Raw genomic sequence first — 26363 nt, 5'->3', positions numbered from 1 at the left:
TGGTCAGCAAAGCCTGGTACAGAACGATTACAGCAAGTACACTGAAATCTTTGAATCTTCTGTATCATAACTGTAATTTCATAGGAGACTTTTAGTGGAAGTGCAGAATTATAAAGGCTTTTATTTGGTGGATGTTCTGTGTCAAGGAGGAGTACAGGCAACCTTTTTCTTTTCTTTCTTTCTTTTTTTTTATATTTGCAGAGTGATGTTGACACACATCTGCTCAAATACACTAACATTTCTATCCCAACTGCCTCAATTGGCAGGAACACCACTACTCCTCTTTGTGAATATAGAACTAGGGAGGGGGCACTGAATGGGGGGCAGGGAGACATTTAGCAATTTGTCAAGATATGTATTCCAGCACTTATTTTAAAAAATAAGCGCCAGGTCCAAATTGAGCTAATAAGCTAATGACTGCTTATCCTTTAGTATTAAGCTTCAAAGCGGCTCTTAACTAAATGAGCCCATTATTATATCGCCATGTATTTTTTATTCCTTCCTATTAAATCATGCATTCAGTGTTATATAGAAGTTTTATGCTTATTAAAAAATAACCAGCATTATGAGCTTATGAAAGGAAACCTCACTCAGATTTTTAAAAAGCAAATGAAAACCTTCAAATCTAACTGGTGCCATATGGTACACTCAGAAACACTTGTAAAAGGAAAGTTAAACCTTGAATATATTAATGATTTTTCCTGAAAGAGAAAAAATGCTTTTTTTTCCATCTTTGCATGTGGAAAGACTTCTGAATAGGGCATAGCAGAACACTTTTCTATACAAAAAAGTGAATTCAGTAATATAAACCTTGTATTGGTTTTATTATCATTATGCTTATAAATAGTGCATGGTTTTGAGCAAGACAAATCATTAACACTGTGCCTTTCTAATACTCCTATGATCTTAAAGACTTGAAGATATCCACAGCTGACTTCCCACTTTTATTTTTTCACTTTGTCTCAAAAAAACCTCTTTAATCTGACCTTGATGTAAAGACAAAGGCACAACCAACCAGTTGTGAGATGTGCTAATATGCCCTTGGAGGAGTAAGCTTCATTCCCCTGCCAATCATTTTTTTTTCCCCATGTGAACTCTCTTACTCTTAATTTATACTAATATGTAAAGCATCTACTGAAGAGCCTGGTTTGTTTTTTCTTTCTTCTTTCAAAATGCAAATGTGAATGACCAAGAAAGGAATAGAAAACAAAGAATTGTTAGGTTAAGGAAAGCACCTGTACCTCCACAGTCTTTTCTCCCCATCAGATTGTCAAATTAAGCTGGCCCAATGTTTAATAAAAGCAAGTCTTAATTTCAAGTGTATTGAAGATTGGGCTTTCTGACTACCTTACATGAGTACTGCATATATAAATATATAAATTTACACAAACTACACACATCTCGTTTGTTTAGCTAGAATAATATTTTCCTAGTATAAAGCTAAGAAATGTAGGGGACTAGATTTTCCCTTTCTTGGCTTACTTTAAGGTGAAAGAGTTTATTTCGCCATGGAATATAGCTTTCTCAGTGGGTTAGAATGAAATACTGACCAAGGGTTTCAACATAAAGAGCTGCTCACCATCTCGTCCCATCTCAGCCCACTTTATTTGTTTATTTAAGATTTTATTTATGTATTTGAGAAAAAGAGAAGGAGAGAGAGAGCATGAGAGGGGGAGGGTCAGAGGGAGAAGCAGACTCTCCACAGAGCAGGGATCCCGACATGGGGCTCAGGGATTATGACCTGAGCCGAAGGCAGTTGCCTAACCAAATGAGCCACCCAGGCACCCTCAGCCCACTTTATTTAATTACCCTTCTGTCTCTCAGAGCGAGGCTCTCTTATTTAAACATATGTGTGGTTTAATGCGCCTGAAAATGAAATGGTAACTGGCGATCGAGGAAAGTAAAATGGGAATGAAATTAGTACAGTCAAATATATAAGGACCATAGAAAATGTTATATTTTAACATTCACTTTGAAAAAAAAACTTGTATTAAAATTATATTTCTAAATTCAGAATGTGATTTACTCATCCAGGGATAAATTGAAATTGAGATGTGTCTACAAAAATAAAAAGGAGTTAATTTTCAGTCATCTGGCAATTCATATACCTCACTCATAAGATCACAAACAGATATATATATGGGTTAAACCTGCAATCCTGGTAAAGATCTAGAATCCTACTACTTAGAACTGTGATTTAAACTTGGCTTATATTGCAAGACATTCAAAGTAATACATGGCTCTGTAAAGAAGAAGACGATAAAAAGGGATATTTGTAGCAAAAAATATATTAACAATGGCTAAGATCACCAAACTCCCCAGGAAAGTGACTGGCATAAGGTTTTCAGGCTTTACCTGGGGAAATACTCCAGGGGAAGGGAAGAAGATGGAGTATGTAAAGAGTTTATTCCTTATTGAATGTTCTCCAGATTGTCATTCAAATCCTGCCACATTACTCAGACATTAAACAGAGAATGAGAGTACGGGTATCTCACAGTATGTGGGGAGAGGAAATAACTCATGAGAGAAGAGACTGGTCAAGCCTTGATGATCACATGAAATTTTCAAGTCTGTGAGTTTTCTCAAGCCTATGAGTAACTTTGTATTATGAATGGGCAAATCAACAAACTTAGAAATGGAATCTTTCCATAATAAGGAATAGTGCAAACAAATCCTTGAAGATAAAAATCTTGATTGAATTTTCTGGAAAACTGTTAAGGTCTAAAAGGCACATCTTTCTCATGGTTGTACTAGAAAAATAGCAAAGGTGAAAGGAAGAAGAAAAATTTTAAATAGAAACACATTTTACCAAATGAATGAAAAAAATAGGAAGACAAAAAAGAAGACCAATCAGATGATTTCAGAAAGATCAAAGTCATTGAACAGGAGTTTTCTAATGAAAATATTTATGATTATAGAGAAAACCATTCACCATTCCCAAGTAGGATTCCCAGAGATGACATGAGTTTATATTCTTGCCTACACTTTTGCCCACTACTCTATCTTTATAGGCAAGTTCAAATAGAAATATGTGTATAGAAATCATGTGGTTTTTCAAAATTCTATTTGTTTTTTCTTTTTTTTTAAATTTAATGTGTTTTTAATGTTCAAATTACATATTAAGTTGAAGCTCCTTTAAAATTCTTCAAAACTATATGTAGAGGTAAATGTGAAGTTGGCCGAAATTGATAAAAGCCCAATTTCCTGGATATTAAAAAAAAATAGTGGTGCACACTTTTACCCCATGATATTTTATGTTTTTCATATTCTAGGCTGCCCAGTGGACAAGATGACTGGAAGGTATCAAAATCTTTTATTTCCTAATGAAGCTGTGTAAAACAAAATGTATTTTTTCTAGCATTTTTTCCAAATGTTTTATTTTATTACAAACTGAATATTTAATTTTGCATCCTACTTTTTTTATACTTGCTATTAAACCACAAATGTTCCCATGACATTACATATTTTGGTAATATTGATTTTTATGAACAAAACATTAACTTTTGTGAATGTGTCATAATTAACATGTGCCTTATAACTGGATATTTAGATGATTTCAAATTTTTCAAAGCTGAAATATTTTCTTAAGGTATTTGTACACATAATACTTGTTTTTCACTATACTGAGAATAATTAAAATATATTCTCAGAAATGGAATTATTGGGTCAACATTATGACTTGCAGTTCATTTTTCAATGCTTCTTAAAGTTGCACAACAATATGTGAAATTCAGAAACAGATAAACAGTATGAAAGTACTTAAAGTGCACTTGATGGTCTCCTGTTCTCTGTCCCATGTTCTCTACTCACTGGTAATCTTAATCTGATGTCAATCCTTCCATTTTCAATACTTTTACATGTGCATGTGTACATATGGAGATAGAGGACTTTAATACATACAAAGAATTATATCATATGTATTATTACACAACTTGCTATACTTTTTTCATAGTATGTTTAGCTATATTTCCTTATATATAGTACATATATTTTTAGTATATTTTAAAAGAATTTTTAAGTGTAAAGTATCCAAAATCTCTCTGTCCAAATATCTGTGTTAATACATTTATTTTGTGTACACAAATAATATAATATGATATGTAATACATAATATTAATTGATTAGTTAAAATTTCTATAAATTTATAATGCATAAACAGTCCCTTCCAGTCAACATCCTTATTTTATCCCTCTTATCTAAAGTGTCTCAAAACTTTTCTATGATTGTTTCCAATTAAAAAGCATCAGTGTCATTTCAACTTGTTTTTAATAACTAATTCTCAGCAATGCATTAAGTAAATTTTACTCCATGTATCAGCCCAGCTCTTCTTTATCTTATGATTAAGTTACACAATGATAAACCCATCTTAAGTTGAAACTATCATGGCAAAATGCATTTAGTACACCTAAGCTACTAGACAATATAGCTTAGCCTAGCCTACTTAAAGGTGCTCAGACATTTACAGTAGCCTACAGCTGGGAAAAATCATTTAGCACAAAGCTTATTTTGTAGTAAAGTATTGAATATCTCAAGTGATTTATTGAATACTGCACTGAAAGTGAAATACAGAATGGGTGTGTGGGTGCAGGATGGTATTAAGGATACCTATTGTTCCCCCTCTGTGATCCCGTGGCTGACCAGGTGCTGGGGCTAGGCAGTCCAACATCGTAAGAGAGGATCATACCACAGATTGATAGTCTGGGAAAATATAAAATTCAACATTCAAAGTATAGCTTCTACTGAATGCATATTATTTTCACACTATGATATAGTAGCAAAATCAGAATTTGAACCATCATAAATCAGAGACCATCTGTGTTTGTTACATAAAAAATAAATTGTAACTCTGATAAAGATGCTAGTTTTCTAAGGAGTTTATTAGGGAGTTTTTTTTCCCCAATTATGAGATTAGAGTAGGGTTCTAATTATTAATAAGGTCCATTTATTGTGCAGGGAAGCAAGTAAACTAGCTCTCAAGAAAATGACTTGAAGAGAACCCATGAGAGGAAACCTGCCAGTTTATGGAAGGGTTATTCATGCTGAAACCTGCTTGAAAGATTAAACCCATGCAGGATGCCCCTAGTTCTGCCTTCAATTAGATTAAAGGCCATAAAACAGCTTAGAAGTGTGATTTCCACCAGAGTGAATGTAAAGGACAAAGGGCAAAGGGTAATTAGCTCCTGACCTGGAAGAGCTCATAAGAGAAGAAAATTCCAGTGAAACAGCTTTACTTGGACCATTCTGATAGTGTGCATGTGTGAAGCAGTATGTGCTCATCAGTAATAGAAGTCTATTTTTATTAGAATACTACATGGCAGGTCACAAACTCAAATGGCCACATGGACAGGCGGACATACAAATGAGTGAAGCTGGTTTGAACTGGTTAATGTAAGAACACATACACCATCTAAAGATGCCACTGATTTTTGTCATTTGGTGTGAGGCCAGGATGTGGGCTGAGGGTTGCTATGTTTTATGGAATCCAGAAATAAGAATATTCATGTGCAATCTTCTGTGATGCAAATTTTGGTAAGCATGTTAATTTAAAAACAATATATAGGTCAATCAACATGTGTTTGTGTGACAAACCAAGCCCAAAGGCTTCTAAATTGGGTCTCTGGATAAGCTACCTAGCACAGCTATACAATGTAAAGTCTTTAAAGCCAAAGTCGAGTAAAAGGGTCAATTTAAATGACACAGTACTTACTCATTCTTTCCCTCAGCAAGGATTTATTGAGAGAAAGCATATAGTTCACATTCTATAGCAAATGCCAAAATAACAGTGAATTAAACAAGATAAAATACCTTCTAGCACTTCTTATAGTCTGAGTGTAAGCAGTCTAAGACGAATATGGTGGCTCTGTCTTCCTCCATAAGTAGCTTCCATACTATAACCAAGATGGCTACTCCAGCTCCTGCCATCAAATTATCACATCAGCATTCCAGGCAATTGGAAGCAAGAAAGAAGAAATGTACAATATTCTCATTCCCTTTGAGGATACCATCTGGAAGTTTTACACACTATTCCCATTCACATCCAGTTGGCTAAAACTTAGTTACATGGTCATACCTAGCAACCAGAGAGGTTGGAAAATGTAATTTGTGCTTGGCAACCATGTGTCCATCTAACGTTTGATGGATCTATTTTGAAAGGAAAAAGAAACTGGCATTCTCTATCACCACAACCCTACTGTACTAGATGGTTTTATATTAAGGTAAGTTCCAATAAAAATATTTTAGTGTAAATGTGTATTTCATGCTCATAAGTAGTTTCAAATCTAGTAAAGCTTATATTCTTGAAGAAGAACACTATCCAAGAAAAGGAATAGTGTGATCAAAGAAATAAGGACTGAGAATTATGGTGCTGAGTAGGATATTAGAGTTTTAGCTCAGAACTTGTTGGCCTTCTCAACACAATGACAATCACTGTGGGCAAGAGAACATGTTGGAGAAGATATAGCTATCAAAGCTGGGCTCTGATCCTGGAACTTTACTAATTCCAGAGAATAATGCCAGACTGAGAAGTTGTGCCTTCATTCTTAGTGAGTCAGCCACTTCATGGATAAGGGACAGCCTGAGGAAGTTTTCTCTGTCCATAAAAATAGTGCCTAGTATCCTCTGGAATCACCCAACTGAATCACCATATTAGGAAATAAAGTTCAAAAAACCAAACCAAACCCAACCCCACATCATAGTGATGAGGGAACAGAAGGCTAGCAGAGGACAAAGCAGAAGTTGGCACCCTGAAACCTCTCTCCACCCCTCCAACACCCCCCTCCTGTATGGGACCTATGTGACATTTTTCCAGGAATCTTCCAACTATCTTCATGTTAATTCTATTACCATAGGAAAGTTCTTTTGAAACCTCCCTTTTTCCTTACCTGTCCCTCCCAACTTGTAGGTGTATAATGGGCCACACCTCATGACTCTGGGGCAGCCCTTTCTGCCCATGGGTCCTGTCCCCATGCTTTAATAAAATCACCCTTTTGCACCAGAGACATCTTGAGAATTCTGTCTTGGTCTTCGGCTCCGGACCTCACTTACATTCTAAAACGTCATCAATAGCACCAAATTAACTGGAGTATCTGGTACATTAAGAAAGGTTTGATGATGGGGCGCCTGGGTGGCTCAGTGGGTTAAGCATCTGCCTTCAGCTCAGGTCATGATCCCAGGGTCCTGGGATCGAGCCCTGCATCTGACTCTCTGCTCAGCAGGGAGCCTGCCTCCCCCTCTCTCTCTGCCTGCCTCTCTGCCTACTTGTGATCTCTGTCTGTCAAATGAATAAATAAAATCTTAAAAAAAAAAAAAAAAAGGTTTGATGATAAAGAACAGACATGGGAACCAATATCCCTGCTTAACAAAATCTCAAAACATTTCCAGATACACTGCTCTAGCTAATTTAGGAAAGCATAAGTTTCCAGCAGAGTGACTCAGCCTCACTATTTAGCTCAGGAACATCCATTATGATACAGTCCACTGCTGAGCCACCAAGGCCAATTCTAACCCACTGAAGACAATTACATAGAAAGTCTTGCAGCTCTTCATATTTTTCTCTCACACACAGATACTTAATCCCAGCCTGTTTTCCCTTGATCCATCTAAGCATTCTTGACTCTCAGATCTTGACTTCAATCTTCAAAAGCTTGTTTTCCTTTATTTCTTCTTATTATTCAACTTTCTTCCTTTTCATTGCATTTTAAAAATAGGGTTTCTCAATCAGAGCTGTGAGCTCTCTATTTGCAATCCTGCTCCCAAATCTCTCAAGAGCTCTAAGAGCAACTCCTGTTTTGACTTTGGACTTCAAAATCCAATCCTTACCCTAAACATTCTACTTGAGACCTCCATCTTTCTTGAAATCCACATTCATCTTACCGGTGCCAGGGGGAGTCTCACTGAAACTGAGATTATGCAAGCTCTGTAATAGTAGTAACATGAGGTATCAAAGACAGCTTGAATTAACATGATGATAGTGGAACCAAAAAGAAGGAAGAAATGTGACAGATCACTAATTACAGGTAAAATCAATTGACCCGGTGACTGGCTGATTATGGAAAATAGGTTGAAGAAAAATCCAAAAATGGCACTGGAATTTCCAGTGTGGTAGCTGAGAGAATGGTGGTTCATTAATAGAGATAAGAATTCAGGAAGGCAAAGAAAGAAAGAAAGAAAGAGACAGAGAGAAAGAATGAATATAGAAAGAAAGAGAGAGAGAGAGAGAGAGAAAGAAAGAAAGAAAGAAAGAGCGAATTAAGGAAAGCAACTGGTGGTGAGGCTTTGGCATTTAGTTTGTGATATGAAACATTGTATAGTGTTTAAATGTGTAATAAGTATGTCTTTCTATTATAACTTTATGTGTACTGTTAGCATCTCTAAAAATATGCTACTAAATTTCTATTAAGAAAAGAAGAAAACAAATATTATCATAAGATTTTTCTTTCACAAATGGTTCCTAATAAATATTCTGATTTAAATAATTGTAGTGTTAAGTTGAAGAAAAATCAAGTCTTAGATAGGGAAGGATATTATTCAAAAGAATTATTACAACAGGGGAAAGGGACGCTTGTGATAGGGGAAGTGGGACTATTAATTGCCATCTGGAGAATGCTCCCATCATTACATCTGCGAGTGTCTCAAAGGTCAGGGAGCAAATGGCTTTTTTTTCATAGGGTGGAGTAAAGAAAGCCAGAAAGAACCTGGTATTAAGGACTGCAATGAGCCAGGAGCATAAATAGCTAGCTGATCAGGGAATGTTTTTCCTAGAGGTCAGCTGGTTCTCTGGAGGGTTTGCTAAGGGGGGTCTGTTGCACTGTTCCAGTGCTCCACGGTGGGTCAAAGTTCAGGGGCCTGAGGAGAAAAGAGAAGCTTGACTAAGGTATGGCCAAGTAAAGTTAGTAGGCTGTCCAAGTGTGTCAGTAGAAATAAATTAAAATAGAAAATAGAAATTTGGAGGGTCTCTATCTGGCCTTGTCATAGGTTATCTTAGGGGGCCATTCTTGAGTCTTATCTAAGCCCTGTGAGGAAGGGTGGTTCTTTACAGTGAGCCATTTCCTAGGACACAATAGGGTATGGGTGATTTCTTGACCATCACTGTCTAACTTTATCAGTGGCATTTCAACCTGACTATACTTTTCAACAAGGAGTAGCTAATTTAAAGTTTTTAAAATATATTTCAAGTCAATACTTAATTCTGGAGAAACTAGAAAACGTTAGTTTAGCCTGTTTAAGTAATCGGAAGGCCAAAATGAAAAGACTTTATTAGATCACTGTGATGATGAAAGAAAATCTGACCCGCATCTGTTTTCTCCTTAAATTTATATTGCCCATCAATTTATTAATTGTTGGCTTTCCTCCTCTCCATCTTTCTCTTTTATTGAGCTTCTTTGGAAAACACTCTGACTCTTCCCTCCTCAGGTATATGCATTTTGTACTGTAGTCCCAAAGAAGCCATTTAATAATGCCAAGAGGACCATTTTCAATGGAATGTTATTGTGATTTACTAGGTCTGGGAACATATTTTTTAGGGGGAGGAAGGGGAGTTTCTCTTGTACATCACACAGAAGTTGGCCCATGCACTCAATAAAAGCTCATTATGGAAAGATTATAAACGTATAACAATACATTTTAAGTGAGATGCAATGATCCATAAAATTGGTGTGGCTAATTAGCAGATCAAATCTCTGTAAGAACTGGGTGTCTTTAATATCCTGCAGTTGCTTAATTGTATAGGTATTTTACTATCCACAAATGTTTAGTAAAATTAAATAATAGTATAAATGTTCAGTGGTATTAAAGCAAGTGTGAAATGAAACCAAACAAAATGAGTTTATTTTGTTAATAGAATAAAGAGAATCCCAGTGTTAATATAACATTGCACAAAATCTAGAGCAAACATCCTCTGAATCCCAGCCTCATTTCACATGTAATTAACCTTTCTCAATCAAGCTAAGCATCCCTCACACCTCCTCAACTGCCGTGCATCAACGTCTCTTCTTCCACGTGAATAAAAGGCAGGCACGAATTTAGACGAGTAATACTGCCTCACACTATGCTTTTCAGAGCGTCATCCCAAGAGTATTTTCAATAATGATCGTTTTCCTCAGTTCAAAAGTGTATTTTACAAATCTTATTTCTTGCAGAAGTAGGAGACTCTTGATGCTAATGGACAACACGTTTTAATAATAAAATCTTCTCAACTATTGTTCACAACTGAGGTAGACATGTATATGTTTTGGATCCTCTAACAACCTCTGGCTGATTTCTGGTGAACACTGACAATCTGGGAGCAAGAATCCCTCCTTTGGGTGGATACCATCCTCTTTCTACAGGGATGGAACATAGAACCTAAGCTTGGATCACTCAACATGGACAATTCCCTGGCCTCAGTGATTGGTGAGCAGGTAGACTCAAGAGCCCAGTTGCTCCAATCAGGGAGATTATAATGGCAAGTGTGAGAGCTGCTGGGAAAAGAATATCTCTTTTTCTTGGACTTGAATCTGAGTGGATGTGAGCTGTGGCTGCTGTAGCCATTCTGCTACTACACAGATCTGAAAACAATGCCAACAAATGGAGGCAAATTCAGCCAGAAGCCAGGAGAAATCACATCCTTATGATGTTGTTTGAGCCTATAGGTAGCTTAAAAATTCCTTACTCCTAGGGTGCTTCGGTGGCTTAGTTGTTAAGTGTCTGCCTTTGGCTCAGGTCATGATCCTGAGGTACTGGGATCAAGCCCTACATTGGGCACCCTATTGGGCTCTGCTTTACCCTCTCCCTCTGCCTCCTGCTCCCCCTGCTTATGTTCTCTCTCTCTCAAATAAATAAATAAACCCTTTTCTAAAAGAAGTTCCTGACTTCAGTTTAACCCCAAGACTTCCCAGTTACATAAGTCAATACATCTTTTTCTTTTAGTTTAGACAGTATTTTCTGTCAAAATCCAAAGTTCAAAGTTAGACATGAGGCCAATGTAGTAATAGCAACATATTTAAGATCATGACTGAAGAATCGTACAGACTTGGATTCTAATTCCAGTATAGCCACTAAGTTCCTGAATTTCCTCTGCTAAAAAAGTTTGAACACAGGACAAAGTTCCTTCCAGTGATGAAAATGGTCCATAAACATTTTGTTGTTAAGCATTAAATGAATTGTACAATCAATTATATACAAAAGATGTTAATAATAAGTGGTCATTTCTATTTTTATAACATTGATTTTACAGAGATTTTATAAAAGTTGAACCCTATGTAAGTGGTTTTGTTATAACCATACTGTACTTTAGTCTATATACTGATGGTTTACCTATATCCTGAAGTTTCTCTAGTTCCAGGAATGTGTTTAGCTCTACAACTCAGAGACTTGTGGGGAGAGTTAGGTGGAAGAAGCAAAATTCTGTTCTGAAAATAAAGTCCTGTGCTTATAACTGGCATCCGTTTTTATTAGTATTGCTTTGGTGCTTAGAGATGAAGTAAAGTGACATGCAGTAAAATCACTCACCACTGGGTAAATCAAAGGGATTTTGCAGAAAGGTTGTACAAAAAGATAGACATGAATGTTTCTCCACATTGTCCAATGAGGTGATGCTTTTAGGCACATTTCTACTCTCCTCATAATATTAAATAGTAAACTAAAATTAGAGCTTAAAAAAGGCAGCACTGAGGTATATATCTCTAAGAATCAGAAAAGGAACAAAAACATAAAGCCACAGGACTTTGGGGCTACGGACATAGAAGCAAGCAAAATCAGTCACTGTTTGGCACTTGTGGTTCAAAGGAAACTAAGAGTATTCCCCACAAAATGAAGACCAAGAGTCAGACTCTATGAAGTCAGTAGCTATTGCAAAACTTCACGGGGACTCTATTGTAGGAAGGTTGGCCTTGAGAAATGAGAGAACAAAGAGGGTCCCTTGACCAGAAATTGAACAAAGTAGTTCACGAGACTGGTGTGTTGTATACTATCTTCTACACCACAATAGAACAGAAGCTTTACGTGTTGGTTCGGTACTAGGGGCATAGAGGCCAGGTGAGAAAACTTCAAAGACCAGTCACTAGTAAGATAGATGAGAACTGAGAAAGAGAAGGGAAAAAAATAAACCAAAAATAATCTTTTCACAATAGCCTACAATAGTCATAATATAAGTTGATCCTAAATGAATTTGACATTATGTAGCAGTCTGAAAAAGAATTTGAAATAGAGTTGAGTGTGTTCAAAAAATAGTTATAACTTTCATTTTAATAAATCAAAAACTATAAAACAAAAGAAGGTGTTCATAAAACAAAATTTAAGAAAGAAATTTTCTTTCTTTCTTAGATGGTGGATAAGAAAAAGAACAAATTTGAGAACTTGGAATTGATACAAATAGTTATTAAATTCTTAACTTGTCACAATAGACATTATGAACTTTATACTCAATACAATTAAAAAATAAAGGCACTGAAATATTACACTGAGATATTTATCTGAATCATAACACAGATAAAGGTAAAAATAAGAAAGAGCAGTTTTAAAAGCACACCAAAAGCTCCAATGTAAGTTAAGTGTTTATTCCAAAATAAATTGTTGAAAATTTTAAAGAAGCAATATTGGAAAAAATAATAGCTATAAGTTTTCACAATTGAAAAAACTAATCCTAAGACTTTTCAAATCCTCAGTAGGATAAATGAAAAAAAAAATCATACCCAGTCACATTTGGGTGATACTTCATTATTAAAGATCAAGGGAAAAAAATTTTAATTTTAGAAAATATGTATTATTTAGAAGAAATGGAAATCTCAGTAACAAGTAATACAGTAATATCTTTCAAAAGCTAAGGAAAAAATGTCAACCTACAATTGGATATAAATCTGAATGTTATTAAAATGATGAAGAAATAAACATGATTATAGACATTCAGAGAATTAATTCCTTACATACTTTTACTGAAAGAACTAGTATAACTACTCACTTAGGAAAAATAAGGTAACCCCAAAGGGAAAGGGTGAAAAAAATAAAATGTTAAACACACAATTTGATTAAAACTATTAATAAATTTAAAACAAATATTACTTTTATGTCAAAATAAAAATAAAAAGTCTAAATACTGATAAGATTGGGTGGGATTTCCTATTGATAACAAATGTGCTAAATTATTTGTCATGCTTGGGAGACTAGAATAATGAATAACTTTAGACTATTATTAAGAAAAATGTAATTTCATAGACATGTATTTTTCAAAAGTTAATAGAACAATTAAAATAATTAAAAATGTAAAGTGTGTGTGGGAGAAAAATTAAAATGTAAATGTTGTAAATGATTGAAGTTAAGTTCTTATCAACTTAAATAGATTGCTATTACTACAAAATATTTTTATAAGCCCATGTTAGCCACAAAGAAAATGCCTACAGAAGATACACCAAAAATAAAAAGGGGGGGGCGTCATGGGTGGCTCAGGCATTAACCATCTGCCTTCAACTCAGGTCATGATCCCAGGGTCCTGGGATCAAGCCCCGAAATGGGCTCCCTGCTCAGCAGGAAGCCTGCTTCTCCCTCTCTCTCTCCCACTTCCCCCTGCTTGTGTTCCATCTCTCACTGGGTCTCTATCAAATGAATAAATAAAATCTCAAAAAAAAAGAAAAGAAAAAAAGAAAAGAAGGAATGGAATCAAAAGATGAAAAAACTTAAACACGGGAGCCCAAGGCCTGTATACTGAAAATTATAATATACTGCTGACAGGAATTAAAGACACAAATAAATGGAAGGACATCCCATGTTCATTGCTCAAAAGACTTCATATTTTTAATATATACATATAACCCAAAGTGATCTACAGATTCAATGCAGTCTTTATCAAAATCCAAATGAAAGTTTTCATGAAAGGAGAAAAGCTAACTTAACAGTTACACAAAGAACCCCAAATAGCCAAAATGGTCTTAATAAAGAACAAAGCTGGAGGTTTCATACTTCCCAACTTAAAAAAAAAAAAAAAATTACAAAGCTATAATAATATGACAGGCCTAAAACAGATATATTGTATATCAATGAAGCAGAACAGAGAGCCAGATATAAACTTATGCAAATATGGCCATACTGTTAATATAAAATATACTTAATAATTCATCCAAGGACACTATTTTTAAAAATCTCCATGTTGGGGGGCTCCTGTAGGGCTCAGTCAGTTAAGCGAACAACTCTTGTTTTCAGCCCAGATCATAATCTCAGGATCATGGGACTGAGGCCCACGTGGGCCCCACATTTGGTATGGAGTCTGCCTCTCTCCTTCTGCTCCTCCTCCTCTCATAAATAAATAAACAAACAAATAAATAATTAAAACCTTTAAAAAAAATCCATATTAGTACACACTTTTGAAAATGTGGCAAGAAACAAAATTTAATAAACATTAGAAATACTTAATAAAATAGTGATGATTAAATAAACCAAATTGAGAATTTTGTTAAATATAGTGGACTTTAATGGAATGTACTTTGAATCCTACTTTCCGAAGTGTCCATTATAATGATAGCAGAGGAGTAAAGAGGTGAAGAAAAGAGAAGGGGCAATCATAGCAGAAAAGAGATATCAACCAATATTAACGTCTGGGAAACAGATGCACTAGTGGTAATTAAATTGACAGAGTATTGAGGAGTCTTATTTGTGTCTCAGTACCCCAGAAAGTCTCAGGAATTACAGTTTCCTGGCATTGCCATATGGGATAATATGAGACTGAAAACATGAGGATTGTCTGGAAGGCTGGGCAAAATCAGGAAGGAACTGAGATTCCCTCCTGCTTGTGTATAATTAGAGATTTAAATAAAGAAGCCTGAACCAGGACCAGGGACTTTGGGTACCATAGAGTGGGGAAAGGTGAAGCAGGGGAGAGGCCATATGGAACTCCGTGGATTCTAGTGAGAGGCCCTGTTCCCCAAGTTTGCCTCCAAGAACTCTGCCAGTTTTCCTGTGTGGGAGACTGTGCCAAGAAAAAAGATTTCACCCATTCTCAACAAAATGGTTGTCTCACTCAATCATTCTCCAGTGAAGCTTAGGAAATTTTAGAACTTCTAATCAACCATTAAGTGCTTTGCTCTTAAATATTAATTAACCTCCAAAGATGCCCAGACATTTGCCAAAAACCTATAACATAAAAACCAAACAAACCAAAGAGCAACTCGGAGAAAACAGGAAGCTGAAAATATATATAAATATGTAAACAGAGAATATTTAAAAAATTTTAAAAATGTATGAAGTATACAGTTATGAGCTGTAGAAAGACTTAAAAATCCATGAAAGATTTTACATAAAGTGACATTCAGAAAACAACATCAAAAAATACCTTCAAAATTTAAAATAATGGGCAATGTTTTGAAGGAAAGAGAAAAGTTGGGAGAGATTTCCCAAAAACTGAACTAAAATGACAGATTCAAAATATGAGAGAAAATCACATGGTTGTTTTAGGAGGTTCTATTTGTAGATAGTGGGTGTTCCAGCAGGTAAAGGTAAATAAAATGGAAGAGAACTGCAGTTATCAGAGAAATAATAAAATAAAAATTTCCAGGACTGAAGGCCATGAATTTCAGTACTAAAAAGTCTAATGATGTCTTAACACGAGAAAGGGGAAAAGACCACCTCAGAACATAATATCAAAAAATTTCAAAATGCTAGAAGCTAATTAAAGGTACCAGAAGCTTCCAAAGTAGGTAAACAGGCCAGAAACAAAAATCTAGAATTGAAATTGTACCATTCAACAGTCTCACTTGAGGTTGGAAGGTTGTGGAAAATGCTTTTAAAATTCTGAGGTAAAAATGATGTGCTGAAGTCTAAACCTAGCCAGACTGAAAATTAATTTTAGGGATTAATTATACTAAATATATTTTCACATATTCAGGTTCTCAAAAACTTACCTGCCATGTACCCTTTCTAAGGAAATTATTTGAGAATGTGTTTCATTAAAAGTGAGGCAATAAGCCAAAATGAATTAAAACCTAGGCCTCTAAAGAAGGCAGACCACACTGGGAGGTGGCAGGGATGATAGAAGATCCTCAGAGGACAGAGGTGCCACAGACTAGAGAGCAACTAGTCCAGATGGAGTGGGAGGACTCCCAGGAAGTCAACGAGGAAAAGAAATTTGTGCCACCTGATGCGCATGTCTATTGAGAGTCTGAGGGTACATTAGTGCAAAGTACACTGAAAAGCAAACAAACAAACAAAATAACCAAGAAATGATTAACTCCAGGGAATATAAATGTTGCACTCATAAGTAATTTATAGTCCATAACGTGGTTCAGCTGTGAATATGTTTACGCAGAGTCATGTAAACATCGAAATTCTGGATTAAACCAAGATCATGATACAACTGTATTTGTACATGGAGTACGGGGCAGGAGTTTAAAGGAATAGCAAGAAGGCAGACAGGTGGGGAGGTGGAGCATGTAAGTGAACTGAATCTTCCTCATGCTTACTCGCACAGTAAGTCGTTCTCTTTACCTCAGCATAGCATATCGTTCTGCTTACAGTTTTATCCTCATGGGCAGAAGCAGCCTTACTGTAGGGGCACTCAGAGACACACCACCAGTCAGCTAGCACCTCCTCCTCAGAGATCTGAGTCCCAGCCCTGTGGGGCCCCTCTTTCAAATTTCTAATAACCTTAACCTCTCTCTGGTGTTCCCATAGCCGTAGAGGTGGCAGCTGCTTCATTTAATCACTATGTCTTTGTTAACTTAGTTTTCCCTTTCGCCTCTACAGTTACCTAGCTAAAAATTCTTTACATCTAACTAACAATTCTTTGTATTAAATTATCTGTGGTGAAAAAATTGGCGCGATTTCTGTCTCCTGAATAGACCCAACTGGTAAAGTGTCTAAAAAGTAATGAATAGCAGCACACATCTATTGAATAGGAATATAGAAATAAGTAACAGTTGAAACCGCCAGAAGAGTTGTTGGTGATTGCTACTGGAGGTTTTGTTTGTTTTGTGGTTCGGAGCAGAAGACTTATTTCAAAAGAGATCTCACACGAAAATTCTATATTGAAAAAATAGAAGAGGAATTTCTCTGGTGAAAAGGTTGAATCTGATTGTTAACCAGAGTTTTCAAACTAAGGCCTCTCTTTGGAAACCTATGGAGAAATCTGTGGAGAAACCTTTGGAGAACCTATAGAGAAAAGCCAGAAAACGTTTATAATATGGGTCACGACATAAAGGAATATCAGTCCCAAAGTTTCATTCTTTCACTTAGCGGTATAAAATCCTAGGTGTGTGACTTATTAAACATTAATTTCTCTATTGTTTATTGATAACAAAATCTATTGGTGTCCCCAAGTGATTATGACATTAAAGTAGGATGAAGTATCCCATTCATATTTAAATGGTAGAAAGAAGTAAGAATTCAGAAAAAGCAGCCACTGGGACAGGAGGTAACAGTGAAGGTGGCCCTTGCACACTGGAGAGGTGGGAAAGGAATTAGAGTATAGTCACTTAGTAATGCAGTCATAAAATGGGAATCTTTAAACAACCAAATATTCAGGTAAGTCCACCATTTTACAACAGTTAAGACCTGTGAGAATAATTGTTGGCAGAACTCAAACATTGGTCTTGTCACCTGAGGATAGTTTACAACAGTTAAGACCTGTGAGAATAATTGTTGGCAGAACTCAAACATTGGTCTTGTCACCTGAGGATAGTTTAGACATACAGTAATTGCATCTTGTTTCCCAGTGTTTGTCTTAGCTTTCTTGTGTCCCACTGATCCATTGATTCTGCTCCACGGGCTCCTGACTTCAGTCTTCAGAGCAGAACATGCTGGGATAAGGGCTTTGTTTCCTCAACTCTACCAATAGAGTGATGTTGTCCTGGAAAGTCAGATTTCTAGGTGCTTCAAGTTTCCTGTGGCAGTGGTTAATTATCCAAAGGAAACTTTTATATTTCTAGGAGAATTACCTCCAAGCCCTAGAGTCCCTGCAAGGCTCTTGTGAATCAGACTTGAAAATAAGCTTTGTCAAACAGCAGGGTCTGTCTGAATGTAGGTCAAAAATAGAAAACCTTTCAAAAGATTAGCAGCAACTGGTGAAAGACAAGACAGTATCAAAATTACTCTCAATCCCTTTCCTTCCCCTTAAAACTCATTAGGAATACCATTGTTGCTGAAATCTACTGGATTTTTAATGGCGTGTATGGCTCAAAAAATATATTTTTCATTCCAGTTTCCCAACCATCAGAGAAAAACTGTAAGCACTGTATCCCCAAATTTATCAGAGACCATAAGAAAAATGTAGAGTAGAATAAAGAAACCTGTCTTTGTTTTATATGCTTATGTCATATTAGAAACAAATTGATAGGCACAGTTTCTTTTTAAAGTAATGAACGTAAGTTTCAAAGAAGTTTTGAAATAGACCTTAACATAAAAATCAGGTAACCACATTTGCAGGAGTAGTATATGTGATTCAGTAATAATTTGTAGGTTCTTAAAGTTTCTTCTTGATTTGTGGTGTTCTCCCAGACACAGAATCTTTTAAAAGTCATAAGTAAAAGATTTTTAAATTGCAAGAGTCTATTCATATTTTCACCTTCTCAGTCCAACTCATTTTAACCTTTCAGTTTAGCTAAGCAATGGGAGTGGTATTTTTTTCTAAATGAGAACAAGCATTTTTAGCTCTTTTACTCATACCTTAAACAAAGCTAGTGTTCAGCAGCTAATTAATATTAGTTTCTAGGTAGCTTCTCATTATTTCCAAATCTTCACAATAATCCTGTGAGATGGTATGATTAACCTTTGAATATAGAAGTTCAGCTTCAGAAGATTTAACCTCCGTGAGCAAAAGGAGGACCTGGAACTCAACTCAAGGCAGAATCCATGTTCTTTCTCCAATGTCAAGATGCCTTCTTTGGGGGCACCTGGGAGGCTCAGTTGGTTAAGGGCCCAACTTTTGGTTTTGGCTCAGGTCATGATCTCAGGGTCAGGTTCTCAGCATCATGACATCAAGCCCTCTCCCCCCACCTCCCCATCTCCCACTTCCCACAGTCTCCTTGCTCTGTGGGGAGTCTGCTCAAGATTCTCTTGCTCTCCCTCTGAGCCTCCCTTGGTCCCTCTTGCTCTCTTTCTCTCTCTCAAATAAGTAAGTCAGTCTTAAAAAAAAAAAAAAAAGGCTTCTTTCGTAAGGAAAACACAGGTTTATATACACACAGCATAGTTGATAATGTCCAATGATAGGAAACAGTGAATCATTTGTAGAAGAAGACAGTTCAGAGTTCATGTAATCTATTTAGAAGAGACTTCTACGGCCAGTGAAAACCGAAAGGAAGGAAAACTGATATCTGAGAAATGGAAGTTCAGACTACCCCATAGGGAAAGTGAAATGACTTCTTCGGGGGAAGACATAGAAATTCGTTGGTCTTTTCCTTACGAAAATTTCCTTTGTCGTGGAATGGATAGCCGCATGACAATTGTTACAGGTGTTACAATATGTTTTGGGTACAAAGTAAAAGCTAAATTCCCAGTGTTCTTTTTAGGCATATATGTACCTTGTCGATGAGAGCATATATTGGTATAAATTTCCAAAAATAAATTGATTCAGATTTTGTGCCATTTCTTGTACTTTTAATGTGAAATTTCACTTCCAGAAATTTTCCTGAGGAAAAGATTAGAAATATGGACAAAAGATACATATAATTGTGCTTATTGAAGCATTATTTTTAATATAAAACATTGGAATCTTAAAAAAAAATTTAGGGGCCCTTGGGTGGCTCAGTGGGTTAAGCCTCTGCCTTCGACTCAGGTCATGATCCCAGGGTCCTGGGATCAAGCCCCGCATTGGGCTCTCTGCTCAGCGGGGAGTCTGCTTCCTCCTCTCTCTGCCTGCCTCTCTACCTATCTGTGATCTCTCTGTCTGTCAAATAAATAAATAAAATCTTAAAAAAAAATTGGAAACAATTCAAATGTCCAACTGCAGAGAAGTGTTGAAATGTATTATGATACATGCATAAATTGGAATAGTCTGAAACAAACACAAAACATTTGAAGAATTCTTTATAGCTTGGAGGTATATTTATAATATAACAAACTGAGAAGAGCATGTTAGAAGCAATGCACAGACTATGATCTCAGTTTGAGGGGGGAAGCAGTTTATTTCCAACAAGAAAAGAGGATTGGGAGCAAAATACCAAAATATTAATAACAATTATCTTAAAACAATGAGATTATGATATGGATACATAACCTTTTACTTATTTTCTTCTTTACACTTTTCCTATTTTCCAAATTTCAACAATATATATATGACTTTCCTAATCAGAATACAAACAATATTTATTTAAGAAATACTTTCGAAAGTTTCAATCAACATTGTTTTAGACTTGGCACTCAAAAATTTTTTTCATTTGCTCTTATAGATATCCTTGCCTATTCATCATTATGAATATTACTTGTTCAGATTAATTCAGCATTTACAATGACCTAACAAACATTTGGCAACAAAATGCAACCTAATAAATGCATATCTTGTTAAGGTGATGAATCTTATTTTTATTTAAATTTAGATCTGATTTTAGGAAGCCAATGTTAATTCAGCAACCACTAAGCCTCTTTTAATTTTAATTCTTTTAAATTTATCATTGGTTTGTTTTAATCATTTTCAATGACACATAGATGATCTTTTCTCTCTTATTCTTGGATCTATTGCTTTTCTTTTTTTTTTTTTTTGGACCTATTGCTTTTTAAAAACATAAATTTAAGCATGTATACCTTTGTGTTGAAGACTTTAATTCAGGAGTTTATACTTGCCTAGTACTTTTTTTGTCAAGATAATTATTTTGTCTTTTAGAGTCTACATTTGCTTTAGAATGTCCAATTGAAATAACTTTTTATATAATAATGATTTGAAGTTCTCTTTAATAAATAGATGGGTTTGCAATTGGTGAAAAAATAACTTTCATGTATGCATGGCTTATAGGTCTCACACATTGATAGAATTTGACTATAAAAGCAGTAAAGGTAATATTAACATCAGGACCTCAATACCTATACTCTCCTATCTGTTTCACTGCATTCTCTTTATTCATAGTTTCCAGAGGTCCCAATCCAAGTTAGTGACATAGGAAGACCCTGAACTCACCACCCCCACCAAACACACAACATAACACCTATTTATAGAACAATAGGAAGATCCAGGAGTAGCAGTTATTTTCCTGAGCTCAGGTTATCCTATTCTGGCCTCCTCTTCATGCCCTATTACAACTTCTATCTTAAGAATGCTGGAGAAGCATTTTTGAACTGCTGCATAGAGTTAAAGAATGAGCTGGAGAAAGGAGAAATATTTCTTCATTATCCTCAAAATATGCCAATACCATTATTTTTTATGATTATAAGACTAAAAAGATATTAATACAGAGGTATCTAAAACTGTAGAGAAGAAAACAAAGTGTTTCCATTATTCCTATCACACATACTTTTTCAGATATTTTTAAAATACATGTGTTGAATTTATCTTTACAAAAATGGAAACGGAGTACATTTGCTTTATATACTTAGTAGTAAAAAGCAAATATCTTTCTCTCTCAAAAACTAGTTACATCATTATTTTAATGGCCATGGAGAGTATTCCATTGATCAATTTTCTTCATTTATTTCATGAATTTTGCATTTTTAAAAGAAATTTTAGACACACTTTGACATATTTGTTAGTTTTTATCCCCTTAAGCTAAATTCGAAGATTTAATTTCTGGATCAAAGGAGATGCATAATTCTGTCTTTTGTTAAATATTTCAATTAAAAATTCAAAGAACTTCAAAAGGGCTTGGGTAATAAAACACGTGCTCAAAGAATACATATAAACTTTTTTCCTATCTCAGTTATTTACCATTCTAATTTGCCACCAGCATATTTGTGTTTTTTTTTTTAATCGTTTTAACCTTATAATATGTCACAGTAATTAGCAAATCCTCCATTATCAGTTTTCCTGGCAATTTTCAGTTTACCTTTTTTTTAGAATGATTTTTGTCAAGTTACCCTGTAAACCATAAATATTAGATTGAAAACATTTTTTTTAAGGTAATTTGTTTGTTCGTTTACTGCCCAAGAGTGCTTTTGCTTTATCCAGTTTACCACCTTAATTACCTGATTTTCTAAATAGGCCATCACATGAATAATAAATCACAGCATAGCAATCATATTTTTAATGTTTATATCTCTAATATTATTGCTTTGGACAATTGCATTAGGAACAGTTCTAAGGTTGAGGTTAAAGAGTGGTGTTAATCGTGTATCTTCCTCCTGATTCTATTATGTTTTAAGGATAATGCTGGTTTTTAAATTGAGATCGATTGAGATTTTTATTTATTTCATTCTTGTTTTAATGTGGTTTTGTTTTTTTTTAAATCAATAATGGTTGTATTTTCATCCATTATGTTTCTGGTATCGGTATAGTGAACAATAAATATTTTTCCTATTGACCCCTTAACATGATGAATTATGGATTTCTTAACATTGATTCATCCTATCATCCTTAGAGTAAATCTTATGTATCCATTTGATGCTGTATTGGTAAATTTATTTGTAAGTATTTATATTTTTGCTAACATTCATAAGTGAGAATGGTCTGCATTGACATTTTTACCTGTTAAATTTCTCAGATTAAATTCTGAATTAAACTGATTCCATAAGATAACTTGAGAAATGTTTGTTTTTCAGTACATGTGCAGGAACTGTTTAGAGATCCAGTAACTGGGACGCCTGGGTGGCTCAGGTCATGATTCCAGGGTGGTGGAATCGAGTCCTACCTCAGGCTCCTTTCTCAGCTGGGAGCGTGCTTCTCCCTCTGCCTGCTCTGCCTGCTGCTTCCCCTGCTTGCACTCTCTCTCTCTTTGACAAGCAAATAAATAAAATCTTTAAAAAAATTAAAAAAAAAATCCAGTAACTAACCTATTCTTCAATGTAGGATAGACATTATATTTAAACTTTCTTGATAAAATTCCTTCCTTGAGGGTTGTTCTTTTATAACTTAATTCTAACTGGTTAAATTTCTTTTCAGCTCTAATGTAATTGTTTAAAATTAACTGTCAGTTATACTAATACACATATTCTTTTTCTTTCTAAGATTTTTTTTTTTAATTTATTTATTTGACAGACAAGAGGCAGAGAGGCAGGCAGAGAGAGAGGAGGAAGCAGGCTCCCCGCTGAGCAGAGAGCCCGATGTGGGGCTCGATCCCAGGGCCCAAGGACCATGACCTGAGCCGAAGGCAGAGGCTTTAACCCACTGAACCACCCAGGTGCTCCACACATATATTCTTAAAAACTCTTCATTTACGATTTCCAAATTTGTTATGAAATTCTGTATAATATTCATTTACAAATATTAGATCTTCTGAACACCAGTGCTTATATATATATTTTTCTAACTTGTAACATAATAAATTTATAAGGGTGTTCCAGTTGGTTTCGTGTCTGTCTTTAGCTCAGGTCATGATCCCAGAGTCCTGGGATGGAGTCCTATGTTGGGTTCCCTGAGCAGCAGGAAGTCTGCTTCTCCCTTTCCCTCCCCCAGATTGTTCTCTCCTCTCTCTCTCTCTCACTCACTCCCTCTCTCAAGTAAATAAATCAAAATCTAAAAAAAAAAAATTACAGTTTTTCACTTCCACTAACGATTCTTATATTTACCACTTTTTAAAATCTCATCAGAGATTCAACCTCAACTGTATCAACTAAGTTTTTTTTCTAATTTATTAATCTTTAAATCTCTCTATGTTCAATTTTTTACTGCAGTTTAAGGGTATTGTGTTCTTTGCAAGGCCTTTACACTAAATATTTAGAAATATTATTATGTATATTATAAATTATATATACTAGCATATGTTACATAATAAGATAATATATAATGCATATATCTGTATATGATTACATAATTACAATCATTATATATCTGTTTGTAATTGCATTATGTTTTATGTTGTGAATTTTCATGGGACTTTGGATTTGAACACCTTCTATAAATTATGATGCAGCTTTTTCAATGATACAGATTTCGAAATGATATGTTATATTGGCTTTAACATCCTTTGAATCCTTTAAGTATTATTTTTAAATTATTTCAAATTTCTAAACAATTATGTTTTTCTTGCTTTGTTATTATATTTTAGTTTTATGTGTGAATGTTGAACTTTGCTTTTTCCTTTAAAAAATTAAGATCTAGTAGATTATCAATTTTAAAAAAATATTTCCCATGGGTATTTAGAAAGATAGTATATTTTATTTTTCAGATATAATGTTCAGATATAGCTATTGATATAGCTAATCAATAAATTGTATTACATTATTAAAATAACACACATATATATGTGTGTGTGTATATATATATATACACACACGCACATATACACCTTGATCTTTCAAAAATGAATCCAACATTTTGAAGTTTCTACTACTATAGAATTTCTGTAATGTGTTTCCACAGGTGTATCTTTTTTTTCCCCTTTATATATGTTAATGAATTGGTAACCGACTACACTGGGTAAAGATTACTTGGACCAAAATCTTTTTACCTCAGAACTCTATATGTCTTTCTATGGCAGTTAGTGTTCCACTGACTAACCTAAGGGGCTCATTTTTTTTCATTATGTAAACAACACCTTTCATTAAACCTGCATACTTTCTTAATAGTTAATACAGAAATGTGCATTTCTGTGTCACAATATTTAATACTTCTCTCAGGACTTAGCTAGCTAATGTTACTAATATTTTCTGGTATGTAGTGTGCATTTTAAGTCCATTTTCTTTTCATAAATCTTTGAACAACATTTCTGTTTTACTTGTTTTGCTCTATGCTAAAGCAAAACAACTGTGTTTATTCTTCAGTGATTTTCTCCCAAATTCTTCAACTCCTCTAAATTCTTCTATCTCTTGATTCTGTGCATTACCGCTTATATTTTCAAAACACATGGCTGCCTGTTTTGTTTGTATAATTTTGTTTTGTCTTTGTTCATGGGGGAGAGTGTCTGTTTTGGTTTAAACTCTTCTTCACTCATCCTTATTAACTTTCTTTAGGAATTTCTATTTGCATGTCTCTTACGGTTTCCTCTTCATTTGCCCCTATTGTCTCACCAGGCCTTTCTTATTTTAAGAAATGAATTACTATTGTTTTTTTATGGATATTTTAAGGTAGCTGAGGTTTGAATCTTATTGTTTCCTGAAGAAAGCAATTTTCCTAAATGTTTTTGGTCTTCCAATTCATAGATACTATGTTTTACTTGTATTATGTAGAGAACCAGTTTAAAAACACTATTTACTATTCCTTTCTTTCTTTCTTTTTTTTTTTTTTTTTTTTTTTTTTTGCTTATCCATACTTATTTATCTACATAGTAAGACTTTTATCCAGAAAGAGAGAAAATGGCTTTCTCTTGGATCTCTTCTCTCTACAACCTTAAATTTTGTTAGGACCATTTTATAGCCCATATTTAAATGCTTGTTGCTAGTTCAGTGATTCAGCTAAGCACAAGGACACAAAATGGAACTAGAGTCATGGGTAACTCTGGGTGAAGAGCTTCATGCCACTGCTGAATGTGTACACTTGTGCATGTGTGTGTGAAGTCACCATGAGAAGGGCCTGGCTCTGTATAGCCTGGATTCTTTCATGGCTGAGACATAGCCTCATTTCTTTGGCCCAATCTCACTTCAATTAAGCTGCTTAACTTAATCGACTGCTTCTCTAGTGTTCTGTCACAATGGGTCTTCAGTGGTCCAGTCTAGTGAAGTGATCCTTCTCTATTTCCATTCCAACACCAGCAGGCAGCTATGGGAGATATTAAAGATAGCCTTGCTGCCTAGAGCTAGAACTCCATATCTACTTCATAGCATTTGCTATGTTGACCTGCAGTTTCCTCTAGTTTCTGCTCAGAATCTGGGATTCAATGTCACCATGATTCTTATATAGTATTTTGTCTGTTTGGTTAATTAGGTTTTTGGTTTGTTTTAAACAAACCAAAGTGGTGTTTTCAATAAGAAGAAGGAAAATAGAGATTTACTACTAGATGTGAAAAAGATTATTCAGTTTTTAAATAAGAATATCTTATTAGAGATATTTTAGAGAATAATCTTTAAATACTTGACCTAAAATTGGCATTCAACTTATGAATTCGCAAATATGGGATGAACCTCTAAAATGTATATTAAAAATATTTTTCATGGATTCTGATGTGTGAAACCTACTCTTCCAAGTTTCTGGAAATGTAACATGTGGAGAAAAGCAAGAAATTTGACTATATGTATGGAAATTCATTAAAAAAATAGGTGTGATTTTAAAACAAGTTGATACTAAAATGCAAAACGTAAACCTTTAAATGAGTATTATTATTTCTGTTGAATTACTTTCAAGTCTGCAATTGGTTCTTTAAATTTAAGAATTGAAAATCTTCATCTGAGAA

Source organism: Lontra canadensis, unplaced genomic scaffold, assembly GCF_010015895.1.
Source record: "Lontra canadensis isolate GAN:19392208 unplaced genomic scaffold, GSC_riverotter_1.0 scaffold13, whole genome shotgun sequence".
Classification (NCBI taxonomy): domain Eukaryota; kingdom Metazoa; phylum Chordata; class Mammalia; order Carnivora; family Mustelidae; genus Lontra; species Lontra canadensis.
This window is presented reverse-complemented; position numbering follows the sequence as displayed.